The sequence below is a fragment of the Danio rerio genome, chromosome 4, assembly GCF_052040795.2.
Source record: "Danio rerio strain M-AB ecotype USA chromosome 4, GRCz13ab, whole genome shotgun sequence".
Taxonomy (NCBI): Eukaryota; Metazoa; Chordata; class Actinopteri; order Cypriniformes; family Danionidae; genus Danio; species Danio rerio.
Window position 1 is genome coordinate 7665001 of NC_141024.2, and position 27673 is coordinate 7692673.

Below are 27673 nucleotides of genomic sequence, written 5' to 3' on the forward strand. Positions count from 1 at the left end.
CCAGTTTTTGAATACTATGAATTTGGGGCATACTACTCTACTCGACGTACTATATACTATGGAAGTATGTGATTTTGCATGTCATGATTTTGCCATGTATGATATGATCCTGGATTAACATCTATGTTGATGCTGGAACATCATTTTTGTTGGATAATGTAATCCATATATATTCCCTAACCCCGAACTTCAGAGTGTTTCAAAAAGAGTATTCCCAGGCGAAGCTCGATATTTAGTTTTTAGCTCTGGAACAAATAGAAAAAAACAGCAACGCCAGTTTTTAATTTGCACAGATTCTATGTCCTGTTTACAAGCACTTGAATCAATGAAAACTGATCATCCTATGATTTTTTAGTATAATAGAAAAAGTGGACCTTTTAAAGACAAAAGACTTTGATAATATTTTCTGCTGGATACCTGGACATATGGGATTCATTAGAAATGAACATGCAGATAAAGCAGCCAAGGAAGCCCTACAATTGGAGATTACAGAGTATAAAATTCCTGTATCTGATGTTAAATCCGTTTTAAATCTGTATATTAATGAGAAATTGCAAATGGAATGGGATGAATGTAGGGATAACAAATTGTATGAAGTGAATCCAGTTGTAAATGAAAGAAATAATTATCATTTTGAAAATAGACATGACCAGGTAGTACATACATGATGTAGAATTGGACACTCAAGACTTACACGCATATTTATTGAAAGGGGAAGAAAAACCTATTTGTGACTTTTGTAAGAATATTTTGACAATAAAACATATTTTATTAGAATGTGTATTTTCAAATGATGTTAGAGAACGTTTTTGTTCGGGAAAGATTTTGGGCCCTATCATACACCCGCCGCAATGTGACGCAGGGCGCGACGCAATTGTTGTTTGCTTGTTTCAGCTTGGCGCAAGAGTCGTTTTGACTTTTTGCAGCACGCTGTTTAAATAGCAAATGCATTTGCGCTCATATGTGCGCCCATAGGCGTTCTGGTCTAAAAAGGAAGGTGTGTTGAGGAGCATTGCTGGCGCGTTGCTATTTTGAGGAACTATAATACATTTTTCAATAGACCAGAACAAAGCCGGTCTATTGTCCAGCACAGAGCACGTTAGTTGTGCACTTATTTCAGTGCTTACACACTGCTTAATACACACAAGATGTAGAGCAATACGCAAATATCTTTACATATGAAAAATAATTAAATTATTAAGGATATATATAGGATATAATAAGAATATATATAGGATATAAATATAAAGGATTAAAATATTACAAAACATAATATTTTCTAGCCTACATAAATATAAAAACCATATTTTTATGCCTTCTTCATTTCGAGGGCTTTTTCAGTTCATTCATGACAATTTCCTTTTGTATATTGTTATCATTATTAGCAGTATTATTTATTATATCCATATTTATATTTGTTTTATTAAAAACAAGCTTAAATTTGCCCACCTGTCAGGTTTAAGAAAATAAGCTCAACACTTTTAGACTATGCACCACGGCGCAAAGCGGATATTCCGTCCCTATATTAGCAAAAGTGGATTCTGACATGCCCTCACTGCGTTTGCGCCTTGCGCTTTGCACTTTGCGCAAAGATCGTCAAAATAGAGCCCTTTAAGTGAAATGTTTGAAAAGGTGCCTTCTGGAGCAATTTTAGAATATTTATCTGTCATCAAACTAAAAGACTGTACATGACTGTTTTTAGTGTTGTTGCTACATCTATGTTTTTGTTGTTTTTTTTTTTTTACAATGTATGTTTGTTAAGAAACTGATGTGATTATATATTGAATATTTAGTATATGTTTTTATACTGTTTTGGCCATAAATATAGCCAGTGCTGCTGATATGGCATTAAAACCTATATAAAGTAAAGTAACCTTACCCCTGAACCCAACCATAACTGTAAATTATTCCCAAAATCAGACGAGAATAATAGTTGAATAACAATAAAGTACCAGTGTATAAACCTAACCGTAAGCCTAAATAATTTTTATAATGTCTGGTGTTTTGCAGTTAGTCAGTCGAGTTAGAATAAAAAAAATAAACAGATGGTTGCTGATGGCACGTTTGGAGCAAAAAAACCTTTTGGTGATTGGTACATTGCTTGGATATGCAGAAAAAAAATGGATGGACAGAGAAGGGAAAGGAGCAGGCTTCGTGTTGGAACTGGCCCGAGTGTGGCAACAGATCGAGTGCATTGAGCTGAAGTCAGATCTCATTGCATGCAAATACTTCAAACGCTCAATAACAGATTCTTGACAGGCTTTGGCTGTCCATTGTTGAATACCCTTTTTTACGGTGCATGTGCAGCAGAAGCAGAATGATCCTGAAATTGAATCCTAGGATTTCCAGCTTGAAATTCTGGGCCCTTTACTGCTTATTCTTATTTCATTTGTATGGCAGAGATACAGCGTGATGGGATACTGCATGTTGAATTGTGCTTTGATAAGTTCAAATCCAGTATGCACTTATGTGAAATTGAATATCATTCAGTATTACTCTTATTGCAGTGTGCTTTTGTCAGCTCTTTTATCTCTTGACGTACATCATCTTTTTGATTAATTCTGGATTTCGGCTACACTTTTAACTCTGTTCTCTCAGTTATTTTATGTTGCATATATTCAATCTTATTTCATAATGTCGTCTTGTTCTCTCATCATGCTGAATCGAACACAACTGTATGGTTTTATTTATGTATTTATTGAGATTACTGAAAAAAGTGTTGCATGCAGAACTGTTTCAAACAATTTATTTGTGTTAAATTTAAACAATTAAATTAAATAATGTTCAACTTAATTTGTTTGTTTAAATTCAACACAATTAAATTGTTTACAACCGCTTAACGTACAAAAAAATGTGTAAATCCAAGGAATCATCTTTGAATAATTTTTTTCAGTGTAGATTAATTCATAAGAAACATACAGGTTTATTTCATTTATTTGTTTGTTAGTTCATTTATTGTCTAACAATTTAATAATAATAAAACATTTTATTTGTAATGTGCTTTAACACAAGGCAGACAAAACAGCACACCAATAAAATATTCAATAAAACAATAAAATATGAACCATATAATAGAATAAAAATGAACAAAATGATAATCCTAAGTTAAAAGCAATGCTAAAAAGGTGAGTCTTAAGAAGTTTCTTAAAACAGTCCAGCGAGGTGGCATTCCTAATGCTGATGGGTAGTGCATCCCAATTTGCTTAATTTATTGATTAAGTCTATTATAAGTACCTTTTAATAGATTTTTTTCCCAAAATTTTCATCACAATTCGCATACTTATACTTTTATTATTATTATTATTATTATTATTATTATTATTATTATTATTAATATTATTATGACTTTTGTTTTACCTGAAAAGACACATTTAAAATCTTTTACAAGAGCATCCTGGCCAAGATTAGGCAGTGTACATGTCACATGCATCTAACAGACAACAAACAAAATCCAATTGACTGTTAACATGAATCACACTGACAAACAAGCCATTCAAAACATCTACAAGCCTTACTAAATCATTTTTAAAGCATTTAGTGAAATCAATTCTTTAAGCTGCAACTTTGTTTCTATGCCATAAAAGTATGTACTTTTTCGTGAAGGAGAAGTGTATATACTTTTGAGTGTGTAACAGAAGAGTATGCGAGCTTTGAGACGCACTACTGCCTCATTAACAGATCACTTTAATGCTTAGTTATGTCTCCTGTCAATCATCTCAACACATCCTTCATATTTATTTCATATTTGATTATCTAGCTTATTGGAGAAGCAGCAGCAGGATGATCTGTCATTTGCAAGTCTTTCATGCAGAGAAATCTCCTCTGGTCTTTGGGTAATTATGCGTTCAGAAGTCAATGTCCACTCCAGACATATTTTGATATGAGTTCACATTCTTGCTGTAGATAAAATATAACAAAAAAAATATTTTTAAATATTTTTAAGGCTTGATATTAATTAATAGTCCTTCAAACAACTTTAACAAAGCCTATACTTGATTGTTGGTCTCACGCATCCACTATGTTTGTTAGTTAGTTTATTTACATTTTTTACCCGAGTTTATAGTTCTAATTAAATTCCCGTCCAACTCGCAATGTATTACTGGGCAGTATTAGCAGTTAGAGTATGGACGGTTCTACACTTTAACTTGAAATAGTAGATATGACAAGACGTTTTAACATTTAATCAATAGCCCATACTATTTTTATGTTACTAGTACTTATCTTTTAGGTACTAGTATCTTTTCCATTAAGTACTAGTTTTTCCTTAGATAGTAGTGCTTATTCATTACATACTAGTGCCTATGCTTTCGATACTAGTGCTTTTTAAAAATTTACTAGTGCTTACTCATTAGACACTAGTTATTTTTTATTAGATACTAGTACTCATTCATTAGATACTAGTACCTATTAAATAGATAATAGTACTTATGTTTTAGGTAGTAGTACGTATTTATTAGATATCTATTTAATAGAGACTAGTACTTACATAGTAGTGCTTTTTATTAGATTTCTATTTAATAGGTACTTGTACTTATGTTTTAGACAGTAGTACTTTTTCATTAGATATCTATTTTATAGGTACTAGTACATATGTTCTAGATAGCAGTACTTTTTCATTAGGTAGTACTTATTCATTAGTTATCTATTTAATAGGTACTAGTACTTAATATCAGATACTAGTACCTAATAAGTAGATCCTAATTATTATCTATTAGATACCAGTACTTATTTAATAGTGACTAGTAACTATTTTGTTGTTAAATTTTCCACTGATTTCTATGGAGATCTGTCACTGAGATATCAACTATTCAGTTTTGACTAGTATGCATTCCAGTTGGGATTAGTACATATAGTTTATATGTACCCAGTTAATTATTAGGTAGTAATGCTTATTAATTACATACTAGTACTTAATTAATATATAGCAGTACCTATTTATTACATACAAGTACTTAATGTATACTAGTACCTATTTATAAAATAATACTACTCAATTTATATATATATATATATATATATATATATATATATATATATATATATATATATATATATATATATATATATATATTAAGCATATATAATAAGCATCTATTAAAATTATACTACTATCTATGAATAAGTATTAGTACATAATAAAAAAGTACTAGTGTTTATTTAATAGGTACTAGTATATTTTATTTAACAACTAGAATCTTATAAATAGGTACTAGTATATGTGTGTGTGTATATATATATATATATATATATATATATATATATATATATATATATATATATATATATATATATAAATATATATATATATATATATATATATATATATATATATATATATATATATATAAATAAATAAATATATATATATATATATATATATATATATATATATATACATACATATATATATATATATATATATATATATATATATATATATATATATATATATATATATATATATATATATATATACATATACATATACATATATAGTACCTATTTATTAGATTCTAGTTGTAAAATAAAATATATTAGTACTTATTAAATAAACACTAGTACTTGTTTATTATGTACTAATACTTATTCATAGATAGTAGTATCATTTTAATAGATGCTTATTAAATAGGTACTACAGTATTATAGATACAATACATAGTATCTATTTATTCATTAGACTTAGAAATAGATACTATGGTTTATTTAAAATATACTAGTACACATTTATTAGATACTAGTACTTGTTTAAAATAGTAAATATTTACCACCCGGGAACCTTTGGCATACTTTTTTAATCATACTGCAGTTTGGGACATACTCATTCTATTTTTGAATACTATTTGGGACGGATAGTAGGATGGAGGATGCGAATTGGGATGCAGCAATGGTCATAGAACATTTATTAACTCATACTCATTTAATATTTTATAAACATTCATAAACCATAATCATTTATTTACTAAGTTGTTTTATTTACTGTATCTATTAATACATTTTACATTTATAAAAAAAAAAAACATTAATTTTTCATATGCATGTGTACTTTGATTTTACCATAAATATTTTTATTTTTATTATTTTAATATTAAAATTAATCATTCAATAAATCACTCAAAAAGAAAGCCACTCTACAGGTTTTTGTTTGACAAATTGTTATAAATTATTATGGCGATGCATATCAGTGTAACCTTTTGAGTTAAACAGTCTGATAAGTGACAGTATTTATCTACATTTTACCAGATGTAATGTACACAGTAAGTTGTATAAATGGCTGTATATCTAAAAGCATGAATGCAGAATTCAGTGCATTTAGGACAATAGAGGCTATCATACTGCATGTTTTCCTTGTCTGACTTCTGCACGTAGGTCAGTTTGCTCAATAGCCGCATGAAAATTGTGTATGACGCTCAGACCAGATGTTGAAACACTGCAGATCAATGCTGTCTCCATTCTCTTTGATGTGCCTGAAAACTACAACTATTCTTTCTCGTTTTTTTCTATGTGAGAAAAACGGCCGATTCTGAAGTGCACGGACATGACAACGACCTTCAGATTTGTTTATTACACTTCAGTACTGAGTGTGCTGGAAAAACGCCACTCAGTGTGTCCATTTATGACAAACGCTCACCTAAATAAAAGACGAAAAAGCACAACAATAAAGCTGTAGAACATGTGTGGGAACATCCTGAAGTTTCTGTGCGAATGCCATTGTACAGCGAGCGATTTATGACGTTTGGGGACCGTAAGAACAAACGAATGCGGAGATGTGGCAGCATTGTGCCGGCATCTGAAATCTCCCTTGTTACCCTTTTGTTTCATTATATTCCTTTGTGCCGCCACAGTGAATGACTGGTGCTGATTATGCAAATGAGCCAGAGGAAAGAAGCATGGGTAATTATCACAGTTGTGGATGGGCTTTAGGGGGAAAGAAAAACTCTCCCTCTGCCATAGAGACACTGTAAGAAGGAAAAAAAAAAGTGCTTTAGAGCAGCTACTGGAAAATGAATGCAGTCTCTTTATGTGCTGTATTGATAGGTTTCCAGACATATTCTCTCTAATCAATGGAAGTCCATTCACTGGTCTGAAATAACATGTTGCTGTCTGTTTTCTCAGCCTGCACTCCATACAATATTTTTAGCCTGCAGCTAATTATTATGGTTATTTCAATAATCGGTTTGTTTATTAAAGGGGCTATATCTAAGGATTTGTCATGTGTTTATTGCTATTTCATTGCCCATGTTTTAACAGCATACAACACACTCATAGATGTATACACTAGATATCACATAACGATCCTGAGTGTGATGAAAACGAGCTCACCAGCTCATCTTCAAGGGGTAGAAATGTGAGTTCGTAAGGGGAAAAATATAATGGCTAACAAAGAAAAATAAATAAATAATAATAAAAATTACCAAAGGAACAACAAATAGGAAAATAAAATCTGCAAAAATATCCTCCAATTATATCTACAAAAATATAATGATAATAACAGATATCCACAATATATTCGCTCGAGGCACCACAGTAGCACTCTTGCATTGACTTGGTAAACAAGTCTTGAATAGTAGTTGGGCTCTGGCTTATATAGCCTAAACTCCCGCCCGTTTGTGGGCTATACCATTCAAAGGTAAGTATTAAATTGGACTACTACACCAACATTACGCCACATTTGTACAGTGCTCCCAGGGTGAATGTTATTCAACTGCATTAGTCGAGACTAAAGCCAAAGTGAAGATGCTGAGCTTTGGGACTGTGTACGAGTGTAGTAACGAGCAAATACGGAAAACAAAGCACATAGGCAGAACATTTCATTGGTGAGATTTCGTTTTGTATGGTTTTGTACAACCCAGGCTCATTCTTAAAACGTAGTCCAGCGGACGTTTCTGGAGACCGCGAAATACGTCCCGATAGGTACGTATGGCTGCATTTCATTTTTTAAAGCCAACGATACGGGGCGGTGTGACGCCGTTCCCTTTCGCGCTTGCCGGCTGACCGCTTACCTCCGTGTGGAGGGCTTCCCGCTGCAGTCAATTTTCCGGTCAGCTCATCGTGTGCGTCAGCGGACTTCAGATGCAGAAAGGAGGAGTTGACAAAGGCGTCTGGGTTCGAGTTTGGGGAAGAGCGGTTCCAGAAACCAGGTAAGACATAAACAGAATCCAAAAAATAAAGCGAACGAGTTCATAACAGGGTGAGAACGTGGTGAAATCCGAAAAACAGACGAGGGGTTTTTTTTTTTAGACTGCTTTTCGAAATTGTTGCTCGGGTTTAGGGAAGTGAGCGGGCGGGCGGGTCAATCGGTAAAACTGGTTGGGTTCAGGGAAGGAGGAGGGTGGGTCAGCCGATTGGCCGGTCGCGCAGTCAATCATTTGGTCAGTCAGACAGCGGCCTCTAGTGGGTTGGCGCGAGAACAGCGCGGGCGCAAACGGGACTCGCAAGAGACGTTCGAGATACTAAAAAGCGCGCACAGCAGCCTCTCGCGGATTCGCGAAAACAAAAACTGCACAAATACGTACCTCCCGGGACGTATTTCACGGTCTCCAGAAACGTCCGGTGGACTACGTTTTCAGAATGAGCCTGGGTTGGTTTTGTATGTTACAAACTTTTTTGCTAAACGAGTGTGGATGTTAATACAGTCTCTTACTGGCCTGACCATAAGGCAAAGTAGCACTAACTAACATTAAATACTAGCCTTATGCTAGTTTTGTTGAATAAAATAAGCAAGCAATGTAAATGAAAAATGACAAGATGCTGCGGTGCTAGAAACTTGTATTATTGTTGACTAAGTGTACGAGTCATTCAAAAAGGGGATTCATTCACAAACGAATTGCTCCCTTCGTTGGAATTAGAAGTGAAAGCCAATTCAACAGGGAGGGAGGATTATATTTTTCCATGCACACAAACACACACTTTTTGTCGGCATTACCAGTGTGTTCACTTATCTATCAATGTAGAAACGTAATATAAAATTATAATTTTCGTAATTTAAATAAAATATTTGCTTACTGACCACTGGGAAAAATCCCAATCTTAGATATATGTATATATGTGTATTTTTATAGCCAATTCAGTGGATGGGGATGATTAGGAGACCATGATGGGCCTGGACACCAGGGTTACACCCCTACTCTTTACAAGAAGTGCCATGAGATTTTTAATGACCACAAAGAGTCAGGACCTCGGTTTAAAGGCGGACATTAATAATGAATGTGCCTTGCAACATTTAGGGTGGGGGGGATAAATAATAAATAAATCATGATTGGTAATAACTGTATAATTTTATAAGTCCATACATGTTCAGGTCTCCAAAATGACATGTTCTGTAAACGAATGCCGCAAATCAGTTGTGAACAGTTTTATTTTTTAGTGTGAATGTCTCCTTAGTGTCTTCGCTGTGATATCTGGGCTAGATGTCGGCAGAAAGACCGGCAGTAGATCATTATCCATGTCACTGAAGGATGTCTGGTGCTTATGGAGTAAAGCCTCCCTCATACCTCGATGCCAGTGTTAAAACAAACCAGCCTGAAAATGTGAAAACAGAGAGCCAAACCGCTGTGACTGGGTTAAGAGGGGCAGCACAGCTCTCCCTTTCTATTTGGAGAATGCAGTAAGTCAGTTTGTCTCCTGGTCCTATAGTGTGCAAACGACCGTAATGCAGGTCAATAGGAGGAGAAGCTACAATGGTGCTAAATTGGAAGCTCTCGAAATTGGCTTCTGCCCTCTGTATTTAGCCTCGACTCCAGTGCCGCAGTGCTAATGTGGCAGACCTACCCTGTCGGAAATTGAAGTTGTTTTTTTTTTGCAGACCCAAACTTCAGGTTAAAAATATCCCCCCATTGTTCGTGGAAAACAATAGCCGCAGATTTGCGCCGGGTGACAAGATATGACGGCGCAAGGCCTTCCGAAAAAGCACACACGCGGGTCTCTGCGGAGAACATGCTCACATAAATCATGTCCTGAAAAGCAGCTCCCTCAGGAAAATAAAAGTGCATTTGTCGGGGCAGTCAGCAGAGTTCATAGCTCACGGGCAGACGGCCAGAGTCTTATGCTGCAGCTCTCGCGTCTGATCGCATATCAAATGGGATTATGACATCGCGCGTTCCTCAGCCCTGCATTTTTAATTGAATTACGTGCTCCTCTTAATGCAATAATCTCCCAAAGATCCACAGCATAATGTTGGAATCAATGATAATAAAATCAGGCCGTTTCTTTTTTTGCGAGTCTTGCGGGAGCGACTCGAGATGTTGGATTAGGACGGAGACACTGTGTGCGAGATGCGAGAAATGACACCCACGCTTCACTCTGGTAAAACGCTTCCAGAGATTGATCTGAATCATTGGCGACTCACGAGGCTGTTAAAATGGTGAAACTCCATCAGCTGTCCGTGTGACATGGTGGTGACGGGTTTTCAAAGAGGGGTCCGCGCCGTAGGGAGCCTTTTACACGCTGACAGCCAAATAAAAGCCCGGCCGAGGCTCTTTGCCCATTAACGTCATCCCTGAAAGCAGATTGTGTTGCCACGCAATTACACCGCGCTGATTCTCCAACAGCGGGTTTAGTTATCATTAATCCATCAGCTCAGAGATGGAGCTCCACTGGACAGCCACATTTGCACAAGCCGTCATTTTAGGAATTGATTTGTTTTTTGGCTGTTTTATTTACAAAAAACATCTCTAATAACATCTCTTCTCTAATAACTGATTTATTTTATCTTTGCCATGATAACAGTTAATAATATTTTACTAGATATTTTTAAGACACTTTTGTGTGTGTGTGTGTGTATATATATATATATATATATATATATATATATATATATATATATATATATATATATATATATATATATTATAATTAAAGATGTTACATTTTCATTTATTCATGCATTACTTGCATTCTTTGAAAGCTTTATTTTTATTTATTTTTTTACTTTGTATTGTGTGAATATGTGAATATCAGAATAATAGTTACACTGAATAACAAATGTGTTTAAAAAAGTATTAATTAAGTTAAATTTCTGCTATGAAACTCTGTGCTCAGGCTAATAGGTCACTTAATCTGCTTCTGCATCATTAACTACATGGCGCAGGACATTGGTTGCTGTCACCTCTGCAGTCAATGAACTTGCTGCTTATTAGTTCAAATGCTCAATATCGTTTCACGCTGTTAGGCTGCAGTGCATTTTCGGAGACCCTCCTCCACTCCATCTCCACCTGTGTTTATATCTGCTAAAGGGATTACATGAATATTTTTACATGTGTATAATGAATTTTGAAGTCGTTTTTCCATTTTCCTAGCCTAAATAATAATAATAATAATAAAAATAAAAAAACCGAGCCAAAATCTTTTTCCGTTTTTTGTGAGCAAATGAAAAACTAAAAAAAATGACAGTTTTCTTCATTTTCCTTTTTTTTTTTGAAAATGGATATGGATTACACTGAATATCAAATGTGTTAAAAATAAAAAGTAATAACTTAGTGTACATAAGGGAAGTCGTCACAAGGACTGTGAGTTACAGGTAATTAAGCACAGCATCGTTTCTAGCTAAAAATGGAGAGCCTTTTGTGTGTCTTCATTGTTCATCTTTATTGTTCATTTGCATGTTTTTTTTTTACTTTTTTTAATATGTGAAATCGTTATTTATTCATGCAGAACTTGCATACTGTAGTTTTGCACAATATATTTCATCTTTTACTTTTAATTGTACATATTTGAGAAGATGTGTAGGATAACATTTACACTGAATGCCAAATGTGTTAAAAATCCACCCAAGGGCTGGAGGTTACAGTTAATTAAACACAACTCCGTTCTAAAAACGGCTTTTTGTGTGTTTTGGTGGCATTCAAACAGCTTTTAAAGTTATTATTACCGTGTAAACAAAAAAAAAAAAAGAAAATGATTTTTTGGGAAAACTATGACAAGCAACCAAAATAAGAACATAAAATATTTCTGTACAAAGTGACATTTCATCTACTGCCTGCCCTGGCATGGATAATCAGTGTTCTTAGTCATTCAGTTCATCATTAATTGGGATTAATTTCAGTAATTTGTTTGTAAGGAAATGAAAAATGTTCAGTTTTTACACTACAAAAAATGCTTTTCTTACTTTTTTTCTTAGATTTTTTGTCTTGTTTCTAGTTCAAATATCTACAAGTTCTTAAATCAAGAAGCATTTTCTTGACAACCAAAACATATAGTCTTGTATTAAGAAATAATATGCCAAAATGAAGTGAGTTTTTTCTCAAATCAAGCTAAATAATCTGCCAATGGGGTCAGCAAAATAATCTTATCACAAATCAAAAAACAAGATTATTTTGCTGACCCCATTGGCAGATTATTTTGCTTGATTTGAGAAAAAACTCACTTCATTTTGGCATATTATTTCTTAATACAAGACTATATGTTTTGGTTGTCTAGAAAATGCTTATTGATTTAAGAATTTGTAGATATTTGGACTAGAAACAAGAAAAAAAATCTTAGTAGGAAAAGCTTTTTTTGCAGTGTAGTGCATTGTTGTTGCGCAAATATAAATCCCAACATTTCAATTCATATAATTTATTATGCTTCTAGTATTAAATTAAGAATTAACATTAAATTGCACACTATATTTTAGTGTAAAGTATATGCTGAAAAAGAAAAGAGCAATTAAGAAAGCATCTTGTCTAAGTTTGAAACATCCCTCACTTAAAGAAAGAACTTTTATTTAAAGTTACATTACATGCTGTTCACACATCTGCAACAAAGCATTCCTACACATCCCCCCTATTTAAATATGTCTAGAAGACGCCTTTTAGTTTATAAATAACAGCACACAAAAATTCGATTTCCTCCTTGAGGACAGCCAAATTGACTGAATAAATTGTTTTCAGTTTTGTATTTGCGGGTAATTTCAAAACAGTGATTGACATCTCTCTTTTTTTTTCATCCTCTAGTGAATCATTGGCAAATAACCCAGAGTATAATATGGAATCTATTCCCAATCATCAATGCAGACTCCAGTGAGCTGAATCACATTCTGCCGCCTCCATGAGCAGCTGTCCGCAGTAATGGAAACTTATCAGTGACTGGTAAGAGATGATCTTCACAGCCACCGACTTCATTGACAGCCACTCAAGCGTCAAAAAACAGCCCTCATCATGCATTTGACACCCACACAACTGATACTGACGTCATGCCATCTACTGTAGATGAGCACACAGGTTTATGCCGCATGTAAAATCCACAGCATACACTCCAATTGATGCACTCACACAGTATGCCATGCCATCTTTTAGAATAATGTAAAAAATGTGTTCAATTCCTAAAAGCAAATGTGCTCTTTAAACACTTGGGTGATATACCTTTCATGCCCCATTTTAAAAGATGCACAATAAGTGTCTGATAAGTGTGTGTATATGAAGTTTCAGCTCAAAATATCGCACGCATAATGTTTTATAACTCTTTAAATCTGCAACTTTAACGCTTTGATCCTAATTGTGCAAATTTTTTGACTGTCGCTTTAAATTTAAATGAGGTTGTGCTCTTTTGAAAAGAGGGCGGAGCTGCAAATGCCTGTGTGTCATTATAGTGGCAGATTCAAAAACTAGATTAACGTCATATGCTAATTAGGGAGAGATCCTCACTAATGGGCGGGGCTTTCCCCCTGAATGTCAATCAAAGTGTTTCTGAATTAGAAGCTGGTTATATTCACAGGCTTTTTCCACACAGCTGTGTTTAAACCCCTTATAAAAGGGATTTTTGCATAATAGCTCCACTTTAACCAAAAAAAGTGTGTAATATTGGACATGTAATGCATAGATTTAATCACAAATTTTATACTTCAATGCTAGAATAAAAAAAGTAATGCTATGTTAATATTAAAATAATGAAATATCATTATACTCTACTGTAAACTTCATACACTGCGTTTTTTGCATTGAGCGTTCTCTCAAAATTGTAAAAAAATGACATAAAGCGGTTTCGACCACAACAAAATACATGTGGTCACAAAAGAAATTACCATCACAGGTTAATAGGTGATGGTAATGGGTCTCGGTTGACTGATCACTTGTAATTGAATCACTATAGGTGTAATGAAGGCCAATATGACCAGGAATCTATATTAACACTCATGTTGTCTTAGAATTTTGTATAAACCATTCTGTGTTTGTGTTAAAAAAATGACCCACTTGAAAATAAACCTCTAAAATCAAGCAGCTAAATTTAAAGTCAATATATATATATATATATATATATATATATATATATATATATATATATATATATATATATATATATATATATATATATATATATTTTTTTTTTTTTTTTTTTTTTTTTTTTGCATGAAGAAACAAAATCTTCATCACAAGCTCTGTGAATATCTAGGTCCCTAGAATGTCCCTAGAATCAAAGGGGCAGTACTCATTTTATGACTGAACTGAATGGTGTGTTTGTACTGTATAAAAACAATGTAAACCTATGTAATGTACTCAAAATTTACAAAAACAAACATGTACAGTACTTGTGTGTGCCAGTAGTTTTTGCCAGCAGGTGTAAGTATTGCTTTATAGCTGGTGGGTCAAAACTAACCTGAAGGAAAACCATTATACCCTAAATATTTTCAACCTTCATAAAATAACATTTTAAATAGAAAATTACATTTTTTTTCTAATATTGGTGTACTTTGCGGAAATGTCATAAATTTAAAATGTTGAAAGAACTTGTAAGACCATTATGAAGCTCTAAGGATTTTTTTCTAATGGCATGGTTGGGCTAAGTAAAAGATTTTAACGTGCCTCATCGAAATCATTTTAATTGAGTTATTTTTAACCACATTTTTTAAATGTGTCAAAAAATCTAGTAAACATTTATAAGTTCAAAAATTACTATAATAAACTAAATTTATGCACAACAGTCTGTGTAAAATATATGGAGAACTTTTAAACAAATGTTACTGTAAGAAAGATGACTCCAATTTCATTGATGGATTTTTAGTCTCTTTTTCTAATGGCACGGTTGGGCCAATGAAAAAGATTTTAACGTGCTTCATCGAAACTATTTTAATTTAGTTATTTCGTAACCACATATGTTAAATGTGTCAAAAAAGTTTACAAGTAAAAAACTATAATGAGCTAAATTTATGCAGTCTGTCTATCTAAAATATACACTGTGAAAAAATCAGTTATTTTATGTAACGGACGTTAAACTACAGAAATTTACCATAAAATAACAGATGTTAAATGGCAGAAATTTACCTTAACATAAAAGATGTTAAAGTACAGAAATTTGCCGTAAAATAACACATGTTAAATGACAGTAATTTACCGTAAAATAACAGAATTTTTTATACATTTTAATTTAGGATAATTTCTGTAATATATTGTCTGTTATTTTACTATAAAGTTTTTTTTTATTTAATGTCTGTTATTTTGCAATAAATTTCTGGAATTTTATACCCGTTATTTTACATTTTTGTTTTCTGGTACCCCAGCTGCCGAAAAAAAAAAAAAAAAAGTGTATTGAGAACTTTCAAAGATTTTTTATTGTAAGGACCATAACTACAGTTTTAATGAGATGGATTATTGGTGATTGGTCGGCCCAATAGACAAATACTTACTACACAAAATGTCAGTAAATTTAAGACCTTTTAATTCTTAAAATTTAGTTTTTGAAATGTAAGACATTTTATTCAATTTTAAGACCCCACAGAAAACCTGATTTAGGTTTTTTTGCTATTAAATGTATGCCGATAAATTGTTTTGGCCTATAAGGTGGATTACCAGTCAATTTTAATTGCATGCTCTCTTTGTGTATTCTTCATTCATTCATTTATCAAGAATGATAAAGGTCTTCAACCTCATACTTTTTTTGTTTTGTTTTTTTGTGCTGTGGCATTTTCTCTGTTGACTTTTATCAGTCGCCCCTTTCAGCTCGACTGTGCTCTGTTATTGTGTTTCTCCTGAATCATTAAATGACAGAACATTTTTTTTTAGCATTGAAACAAAAAATGGCTGCTCTGCACCTATAAAGATGAATACAAAACATGGCCAGTTTTGCCATTTAATTAAATCGGCCCTTTACAAGTTCCTTAACTTTCATTAAAAAAATGTTTTTTAGTCTAGAGAGAACAATGTGGGAATCTGTGGGAAACAGTGGCTGCGCAACACTCTTTTCATCCTGCTCGACTGTACAAATGGACCTCATTGTCTACGGAGAAATTCGATTTTCTGCCATGCGCCAGCTCTACATAAACTCCTCTCTGGGGTCTGATGCCACCATGCTCAGGCTTATCAACAGCACTCAGGGTGTGAGATTGAGTTCTGGCGCATATTAAACCATGGGGAGACCAGGAACGAGAATCAGAAATACAGCATAATCCCTCCAGAGATACGTCTCCCCTTCACCACCCATCTGCCTTCATCTTATACCGACTCCATCCTCAAAACCAAACTAAAAACTCATCCCTCCTTTTGAGTGTGTAATTTGCTCCTTTATCTTCCGCTCAGAGCCGGCCCCTAAAATGAAGTCATTATCATGGCTCCTAGCAGCAAAGCCCAAGCATGGTAGGGAAAGACGTCCTTTGCAGATCCCTAAAGAGGCTGGATAAAGGAGCTTGGCTATCAGCTCTTCAGAGTGAGATGGTAAGCCCGCATATGAGCTCAATCCACCTCCCTGCTGCGCTCCTAAGCTTTTGCTGTAGGCATGTTAGAGAAGAAGAACTACCTTTATATGCTCATTGAGCTGTTATCAGAGAGGACGCTTTAAGAACATTGTTATTTGGACTATTATTAAGAAAATAAACATATAAAAGCAATTTATTTTTCCATAATACGCTATTAAAGATTTATTTGGATCATCAAAAAACCTTTGAGATAATTGTTATTCTTTGTCGGGTGCTTAATTTGTTTAGCTATACAGTGTTGACATGTTGGTTCCTGAACAGTTCACACTTCTTGGTCACACTTTACAGTTTGTTGAATTTAAGTTACATTGCATCCTTATTAGATTAACAGTAGACAAGGTTGGGGTTAGGATTACTGTTCAGTTGATATGTACTTGGGAATTGCCTTATGGTCAGTTAAATGTGTGTTGAAGGAGCAATATAATCAAATATGAAGCAGACAGTCTACTAATACTCAAATGGACCATCGAAATAAAGTATTACCCAGTTCTTAAAAGAAAAAATAAAGTCCTGCAATTATACTCTTTCTCGTAGAAACTCCCAGATAATGGTTCTTTCACTGCAAAAAAAATGCTTTCGGTGGACATTTTTTGTCTTGTTTTTAGTCTAAACATCTAAAAATTCACATAAAGAAGCATTTTATAGACAAGCAAAAAAATATATTTTCATGTTTTAAGAAATAATGTATCAAAAATAAGTGAGTTTGTTTCTTTTAAAACAAGCAAAATAATCTGCCGATGGCGTATGCAAAATAATCTTGTCAACAGGAAAAAGAAGATTATTTTAAATATCCAACTGGCACATTATTTAGCTTATTTTAAGGAAAAAACTAATTTAATTGTGCATATTATTTCTTAAAAACAAGACAATGAGCATGTTTACATGGACACCAATAATCCAATTTTAATACAGTACTCTGAGTCTACAATGCAAACAGCGATTATTTTTTAAGAACTTAGTCTGACTGAAGTCATAATCAAACTAAACAAAAATCATGGAGTATGCCAACTTATTATTGTCGACATTATATTATCGTATTATTGAAGTAAAGTAGACATGTAAACACCGCAATCACACTACTATCGTCGTGTAGGATTTCCGACGCATTTTGCGACAAAATAGTCTATACACACGTGGTCTGACACTATTTCTGCACCTACCGAGTCAGTGAAGGACTGCAGACACCTGCATTGATGCAGAGTTTTTTTTTATTTATTTATTTTTTGTTCGCCCATATGGCGTGCGGCATCAAATTCCATTGAAACAACACTCTTCCGGCAGTTCATAGTTGCATCCAATATCTCGATTGTCAAGAGGACTGCATGAAATGTTCCTGAATGAAAGTGATAGCGCCAAACTGCAGTTAAAGTCAACAAATTAAAAATGAAACATCCGAAATTACATGAAACCCTGAAGGAAATGTGGAAAGGGTGCTGACGCAATAATGTTAATCAATCTATGTGCTATAACATGTACAACGGGATCATGAAAGCAACATGCAAAAAGCAGCTCAACATAATCATATTGTCTTATTCAGATTAAGGAAGATAATTTGATACTGATGTTCATGTAAACATAGTCAATGTCTAGAAAATTCTTATTGATTTAAATTTTTAGATATTGAGAAACAATACAAAAAGTTGCAACCCAGTACTGGAAAACACTAATACAGCCTCATACTACGAACTATTTAGTTTATTCAAATTACTTGTAGCTTATTTTTTTGTGGGGGAATCTGGAGCACCCTGAGGAAATACACTCGTACACGCGGAGAACGTGCAAACTCCACACAGATATGCCAACTGGCCAAATCAGAACTCAAACCAGCAACCTTTTTGTTGTGAGGCAACAGTGCTAACCATTGAGCCCCTGTAACCTTTTAGTAAACGTTTTTTCCTTAAAATACCTATATTAGTTTGCTCAGATCAGTGAACTTTTCTCTTTGGTTCTTCAGAAAAGCTTTCAGAGAACTTTTAAAATATATACTGTACAGTATTTTGGGTTCCTCAGAGAACCTTTTAGTAAACAGAACTAAAAGCGTGTTCTTTGCTCGTAAACATTGTTCTACTCAATCTTTTCTATAGGTTATTTGAAGTATACCAATAATAGCTCTTTTATAAGACAGCAATGCAAAAAAAACAGTGTTATTAAAAATAAATGGTTCTGTCAGGGTTGCTGGTTCTGTAAAGAAACAAAAAAAAAAAAAAAATACTAAAACACAAGGATGAATACAGGCAAAATTAAACCTTGTTTTTAAATAATCTGTCATTCCCACCGCTGTAAAATATGGTACTACAGTAAATATCCATCAGTTTCAATATTTTCAATGCCTGGCAATACAAACCTATGAACAGTATGTATATATATATAGATCATTGCTATCTGTGTCCAGCATTTCCTCACCATGCCAGAACTGTCTTGTATCAGCAGGGTAGAAAGATAAGTGATAAATTTGTCGACATAGCGTGTTTCCTTCCCACAGAGGAGAAACACATTGTGGATACATAGTTCAGCGGCAGCAGAGTAAGATGCTCTACAGAGAGACAGCGTGAAGCACTGCCTCATTTACCCCGACTCCAGAAAGTCACATGATAAGTATCAGCTGTGATATACAACTGCGTGTGTGTGTTGTTGTTCCAGATATGTACATGTGCTGTCGTCTGCGTGAATGCGACAGCGTGAGTTTGTTCTAATAAGCTGAACGTGACGATGCAGTGGAGTCCTGCGAGGCTGTATTTCATTCCTCCTATAAAAACATCAATGTAAATAAGACTTTTTGGGGAAGTTTGGCGTGGGCGAGTCTGAATAGAGATGGAGATTGAGTGTTGCACTTAAAACAGGGCTATAGCGCAGCAAGCATGGAAATATACAGAGAGCAGCGCATTAAGCATCATGCTGATGAATCGTTGTTGGGTTGCTCGTGGATTTGAGGTCGACAGCAGGACCTTATATGTTCCCTTGGCAATTTTAATTGCATGAGTTGTGCAAAATTCAGAATTTTTCTGAGTCGATTGGTATTTGAATTATCGTAATAAATATTTAATTGGTACATTGATATACAGAGCTCAATACTGGGGCTCCGAAAGTCAACTAAATCCATTTGTTTCCTCCAAAAGGAAATAGATTTTTAAGAGTAACTGATAAACCTTTTAACACAGATTTGTTGTGAGTTGGTTATAGACTGTAAATGTTTTTGTTGTTGTTGTTGAACCCACCTAATTTGTATTTTTAATAGTGGAATCTGTGCAGAAAAACTGCATTACTCATAATGCTGTACAGAAAATATACGTTGGCGTGAGCAAAGCCTGCCAAAATAAATCTTAAGCCTCACCTATTCTTCCGAAGCAGTGCTAAAATTGGAGTCAAGTTGCTGTACTTACAATAAATACTACAGTATAAAATTCTGATTATATTGCTAACAGTCTCTTATACATTTTCTGCTTCATCAACAAAAGTTCTAGACCTCTAAAACAAAAACCTCCTGAGTCCCAATGTGTTTTTTTACATACATTTTTTTATTTTTCTTTGCTATTTTGGCTTAATGGAACCTAAATAAAATTAAACCTAAGTATCATCTTTCAATATGATGTACTTTTAGAGAAAAATGAGGTCCAAACTAACATAAAACATTTTTCCTGACTGTTTTTTAATGTGAATATAAAATAAAATAAAAATTTTAACATGTTTTGGCTATCAGAGAGTAAAAATAAAATTTTTATCCATTTTGGACAGTTAATATTGCGTTTGGTACATTTCATATGCTGCAAAACAGTTGCAGGATGAAACTGTATGTCTGTAACAAAATATAAAGCATTCAAAGTATTTTAAATAGCCACTTAAGAGCTAAAATGTGCTGTCCAAGTATGTGTCCACTAAGCCCCAGGAGGTTAAAGAACACCTTAATATTCTTATATAGTCCTGTATTTTCTGTATGATGCCTACTTATAGACTGTCCTGTTTAGTACTGTCTGGTTCTCGAATCTGATTGGCTGATAGCCATGAGATATTAAAGTAATGTCATGTTTATGTAACATTGAAGTAATATCATGAAACATGTTTTCAATTATTTTTAAACTATGCATTATATAAAAATACACAATAATATTAATATTTAGATTATTTGAACAAACTCTTTTATCTTTCATCAAATCCAATTTGAATAGCAGTCCTGTGTTGTTATTATTATGGTGCATTGAATCATTCTTTTCAGTTCATTTCTGAATGCTGGAACATGATTTCATCCTCTGGAGGCCCCGAGGCAATAACCTGTCCAGGGACCCAAAATCCCTAGTGGGAGCCTGGGTTACACAACACTTATATAAAAGCTCACTATATAGTGACCTTAAAAGATCCCGATGAAAACGAAATGTGATCAAAATGCACTTACATTGATCTAAAATATTAAAAGCCTTCGCCGAGAGGACATGATTGTCAAGAGAAGTGATCATTTCACATTACAGGCCAATTACTGGAGCTCTTCTCATTTGCAGAGTGCGGCACAAGACATCACCTCTGATGTGTACCGCAGCTGCGCCACTAATATGGCGTGCAAATTTCCAAATGAACTCCAGTACAGTGGGCATCTGGCCCAGATTCACGCTGGGACACTTATCCTGTCTGGAATGGGGAAAGAAAATCATTGTTTTGTGATGTGATGATAATTCAATCTGTTTTTCTACTCTTTTGTTTCCAGTCGCCAAGATTGCGTCCACACAAAAACAAGTTCTCTTTGAAATGCCATCGCTTTTTTAACAGCTAAACAACAGCGCAATCGCAATAACATGTTATTGCTGGTATATTTAACTGCATATTTTTTGCATTATGGTTTGTTTACAGTGCTTTTTTAAATAGATAAGATAGCAGGAACTAGTCAAAGCCGCAATTATGGCAAGAGCTGAGCATGAATTAAATATCAGCATAGCTCACATCCTCAACACACTGACTATTAGCAGTCAATAGAAACGCGCATATCCATAAACAGAACAAGCAGTTCCACTAATAGAAATCCACTCGGGAGATGTTACACTTTCATTTCTGCAATATTGCTTTCTTCCGTGTTGTTTTTGTGCATTGTTTTACTGAAGCCTGAAATATTCAGTTCATTTGTCTCGCTGGCCTTCTAAATGAAGATTAATGTCATGCTGGGCATTTAATGAGCACCATAACGCTGTTCCCATACCGCTGCAGCGACCAAACATTCAAACGCACAATTATCAGCTTCGATTTCAGCAATTAAGGAGTGAACTTAACATTTCTGCAGATTAATGAGTGATTATAAAGGGATGGAACTTAATTATATAGCTATAATCAACATTAATGTGTGTGTTTGCAGAAACTCATGATGTCAGGCTTCACTTTTGCCATTTTTTTATGGCATATTGACATCAGATTAGCCAAATCGAATGGTGTTTTTTAATTTCTTGAAAAATCGAATGTAATATTTTGAGGATTTCTAGCATTCAGGTTAAAACAGCATGTCTGCAGGGTGAAGTTTTCAGTTTTGCGGATGAGAAATGTCTGAAGTGTGTGTTTTGCTTTGCTCTGGGTTTTGTGCCAAATTACAGGTCTCCTAGTAAGTGGCAATGGTTGGCAAACAGCTTGATTTGAGGTGACTTTGGTGCTTAATTTTATTTTTGGAGGTGGATTGAACTAAAATGTCGGAAATATTGGATTGCATGTATGAGATATTTTTTTATAAAGGTTACAAGAAGACTATATTTTGGCAACACTTTACAATAGATTCCATTTGTTGATCAAGTTTGATAACATGAACTAATAAATAATAAAATACAACTTAAGCAGCATCTGCTAATCTTAGTTCATGTTAATTTTAGCATTTATAACTGAGCATACAGTATGCAGTGGCGCAGTGGGTATCGCTGTCGCCTCACAGCAAGAAGGTCGCTGGTTTGAGCTTTGGCTGGGTCAATTAGCATTTCCATGTGCAGTTTGAATGTTTTCCCTGTGTTGGTGTGGATTTCCTCCGGGTGCTTCGGTTTCCCCCACAGTCCAAACACTTGCAGAGGCTACAATTTACAGAGGCTCACCAAAATTGGAAGATAGAAGATTGGAAAAACATTGCCTGGTTTGATGAGTCTTGATCTCTGCTGCCACATTCAGATGGTAGGGTCTGAAATTTGTGTCCACAACAGGGATCCAACCTGCCTTGTATCAACGTTTCAGACTGGTGGTGTAATAGTGTGGGGGATATTTTCTTGGCACACTTCAGGCCCAATAGTACCAATTGAGCATCATATCAATGCCACAGCCTACCTGCTTCCTTTAGCAGGATAACATGCCATGTCATAAAGCGGAAATCATCTCAGACTGGTTTCTTGAACATGACAATGAGTTCAATGTAGTCAAAAGGCCTCCCCAGTCACCAGAGCACAATCCAATAGAGCACCTTTGGGATATGGGGGATTCGCATCATGGATGAGCAGCTGACAAATTTGCAGCAACTGAGTGATGCTATCATGTCAATATGGACCACAATCTCTGAGGAATTTTCCAGTAGCTTGTTAAATCAATGCCACAAAGGATTAAGGCAGTTCTGAAGGCAAAAGGGTATACTAGTAAGGTGTACCTAATAAAGTGACCGGTGAGTGTAGCTTTTATTTTTGATTATTTTACTTTATAGCCCCATTTGCTTGTTGACTTGTAAATTGAATGAATCAATTAATTAAGCTATTTGCATTTAACTTAAAGCATTTTTTTTAAAGATTGCCAGCCATTGCCAGCATTTTTGATGATTTTGATCTAAATTTGACTAAAATCCGCTATAGGGTGAGCATGCTATGTATCAAATCAAAAAAGCAAGCCTCTGCTTTCAAAGAAAAAGCGTTTTATTCTAACTTCACGTGTTTTATCCCATTTAAATGATAATGCTTTTAATCACAAATACAACATTTTGGACAAAAAATAGACAGCATTTTTGTAAAAGTATTGCATTTTCAAGATGTACAGTATGTAGCAGTGTGGCAGGCTGTGATAATGCAAAAATGAAGTAATAGGAGGGTATATAACTCTTAATTTTTTACCCACAATCTACATTTAACTCCCAGAATACAGAGAAGTAAATTAGTACATGCAATAGGGCTTGCTCCACCGTATTATAATTAAAACACGGATTACCCAAAATAGAAAGGTTTCTCTTGATTGATGAGTTATCTCATCAATTGCAGGGAAAGAGTTATTAATACCAATAATTTTACTATTTTTGTGGATTATATATTCTACATAGTGACAAATTGAGTTTGCGCAATGCTTTTGCGCACACTGCAAAAGCTCTGTTAAAAGGTCTAAATCAAACCCGATAGATGAAATGTACTTGTGCTGCATTTGAAGGCTGTGCCTCGAATTTGTTGTTGTCAGAATAGTAATAGGTCCCCTGTGATTCTGAGCAAATACGGCTATTGGGACGCCCCGTCAGCAAACCCTGTCTTTACCTTTTCATCCAGCAACAATCGCAGGAGTCCCAGCTGCTGACAGCGACAAACTCCCGGTCTTTTTCAAGTACAACTAATGCGACCTGGACCACAGTGATTAAACACACTTAACTCAAATGTAAACCCAGCATAGTAATCACCAGTTTAAATGGAGATGTTAATTAAACATTATTTTAAATGGGTAATATCTACAGTGACATCTACTAATCTTGGCCCTTTTGTTGAATATTAGCAAAGAAATTGTCTTTATTGTTTAATATCTTGATCTTTTGTTCAAAATAATACCATAAACTGTCCAAACTAACCAAAATAATAGCTAATAATACAAGAAACGTTGCTTAAATATTTGTATGCCACATTTTTTGACATCTCTATGGATGCGTATAAGCAAAATATTTATGAAATACATTCCCACTTTTGTATTACTTTTGACTTGGAGCAAGAGATTGACCAGTTGACGATTTGGTAGGGCTCATCCCTATGCCCTAATCCCTATAGAGGGTCCCTCTGAAGGGATTAGGGTGTAGGGAAAAGCCCTTCCAGACTGAACGCTTTATGCGATACCAAACAACCTTCTAGCATAAAGGATCAAGTGTCCATCAGTTGTATCCTTCAAAATCCTTATATTTAAAGGGCCCTTCAAAGTGGACAGTTTTGAGCACTTCAGTTTAGAATGACACTTCAAAATGGCGGCCATGATTGTTTTCATTCCCAAGAGCCCTTTGGAGGGCGATATAACCAGTTTGGAAGACATTGACAATGGGTGTATCCAAAATTCCCTCTACATCACCATTCGGTATTCTCTACATTAATCCACTAATATAGTCCAGTTAAAGGAGGGAATGAAGACGGTTGATTGAGTGAATAAAAGCACTGGTACCAGATTGGAAGTCATTTTGTTTGTTTTCAGCTGTTTGATAAATCCCTTAGACTAGGGGTCCTGGAGGGCCAGTGTCCTGCAGATTTTAGCTCCAACTTGCTTCAGCACACCTGCACAAATGTTTTTAAAAAGCCTAGTAAGGGCTTGATTCGTTGATTCTTACCCAAATCGGTGTCAATTTAATGCCAACAGCTTCTTTAGATGTATGAAGAGTTCAGATGCGAAAGCCGCTAAACGCCACTTCCACCAAAAATGAGCTAATGCTTTAGGCACGAAGTACATGTTCAACAAATAGCTTTGCTTAAAATCATCTAAATTGTAGCGTCAGCTCATTCAGAAATAACAGTTTGTTGGCAAAACACCTCTAAACGCCACTTGCCTTTGACTGTAGAATCTGATATATCCCGAGATCCAACCGGAAGGCGCAAATCGAGTATGGTAAAAATAAATAAATGCCAGTTTTTAAATTTGTCTGATAGACATCCCTTTTTGCTCACTAGGCCCACCTTGTGTTTTATTTGCTAATGTAAGCTATTTTTAAAAGATACATATAATGTTTAAAACTATACATTATTAGTATATCTTCATATCACCTATACGCCTGATAAGCTTTTTATATTAATGGACAATGCACAGATATTGATGTTTCACAATGTTTTTACACTACATTATTTAAATCTAACAAGCTTATTACCATGTTTGCACTGTTTACTTTGTTCTACTTTAAATCTGAATCCCAAATATCAGAAATGACAACAGATTGTTAAGATTTTATTAATGTCAATTTTAATGTTATTGATTTTTGCACTTGACAGATTTCATTCATTTATTTTGCTTTAGTCACTGGTTTATCAGAGGTCACCACAGCGGAATGAACCGCCACTTACTTGACACATTTATGTATTTTTAATTTTAGATGGTTTGTGTAATGTGTTTTATGTTTGGTAAAATAATTTCTAATCGCATCTTTAGTAATTCTTCAGCTAATATCACTGTTTTATCCCAATACTGTAGGTGGATTTAGAGGTTTTGCATAAAGAGTAGATGTGGATTTAGCTGGTTTTGACGCAAAAGAAAATCTACCTTGTTAAAAACCAAAGAATTGTCTAAAGTGTATTTTTTGAAAAAACAAACAAACATATGTTTACAAGCTAATAATTTTTTCATTATCTATAAAATGAAACTTCTGAACTTAATCAGTCTGATAGAAAATGCTTATTTAAAAGAAAAGATGTCTGAAAAATTTAGAGCAGTGGTTCTCAACTGGTTTGGCCATGGGACCCACATTTTACATGGTCATCAAGTCATGACCCAAATTTTTAGGAACTGTAATATAATTTTAGGAATTATAATTCATTTGTGTTTATTTGTTAACATACTTACATTTGTTACAATACTTTATCTCTGTCATTTAACAAAACGTATTAAATTATAGTAACATTACAGAGTAAAAACATCAACTAATATAAACAGTGGTTAGGGTGAGGAAAAGTTCAGTTACCATTAACTAAACTGAACTGTTAATAAAACGTTAACACTGATCCAGTTGAACAGAAAAAAACAGTAAATTAAAGTGATTAAAATAAGCATAACCATTTTTATAATAATCACCAGTTATTTGCTCTTCTGCTTATGAGTGGGCTTTCTTGGCCTTTGCTACACGGTGAGCACAGTAAGATGCGCAGAGTGTCTGTACTTGTTTTGAACATGAAGATGTTCAATGCACTTTTGTGAAGCCCTCAGCTATTGGAGTCGTCTTTGAAAATAGTCCATGGGTTTGTCCTTGCAACTGGGATGTTTGGCTTCTAAATGTTGTTTTCATTTAGAAGGTTTCAGGCTCTCTTGTGAGAGCACCTCACTACATATGACACACTGAGACTTTAAGCCTTTTTTGTTGTCAATATATGTAAATCCACACTTTACCTATTCAGGGTCGTATTTGTCCTTTGACATATTTGTTGCTCTTATTAAATAAAACTTTGCATGTCAAATGGTATGGTTGTCGTGCGTGCATTTCAAAATAAAAGTCTAATATGAGCAAAATAAGTAAAAAATAACTTTTGTTGTTTTTTTGAACACACTCTGCGACCCACTAAAAATGTTCCCGCGACCCACTTTTGGGTTGAGAAACACTGATTTAGAGGGTTTTGCATCTGACCTCTCATATATTCACCAGTCATACAGTAATCACGTGTTCAAACATACTCACAGTATATTACCTCAAATCATTTGAAGCATTTCACTCACAAAAAAAAACTAAATTTTCCACCAAAAACAAACTCGATCATCTTTAATTCTCCCGTTAATGTTTTGAGCAAAAGATCAAACGCTTAAAACAATAAAGCCATTTTTGAAGCACACATTAACCCGTGTGCTAGCAGTACCGGATGCTTTCGAAGCCGGCTGTAATGTGAATTTGTAAATGCATGTGACCCATCATTATTAACCGTCTCCTCACATTTAGAGTTTGTTTACAATCACCCCCCTAATGCCGATGTACCGAGATAAAGATGCCGCGCTAGTGCTACGCCATTAGCCGCTCACTAATAAACTCTCTAGGTCAGAGTGTTCGCGCTAGTCGATGGCAAGCGAAATGAAACATTTAAGAAAGCCTGTCAGAGCTAATGGGAGCATGTGCCCGCACACATGTTTGGTGAGAGCGGCCTGTTTTATTTACTCCTCATG

The 27673-nt window shown here is 34.5% G+C and overlaps 1 long non-coding RNA gene across 1 annotated transcript in view; it reads left to right on the plus strand.

Moving 5' to 3' along the window:
• The window catches only part of LOC147844617 (uncharacterized), a 341112-nt gene that overhangs the window by 201715 nt on the left and 111724 nt on the right, over nt 1–27673 (plus strand). Inside the window, exon 15 of the long non-coding RNA XR_015942227.1 lies at nt 12930–13064. This is a non-coding gene — a long non-coding RNA (uncharacterized LOC147844617). The remainder of the gene's footprint in view (nt 1–12929; nt 13065–27673) is intronic.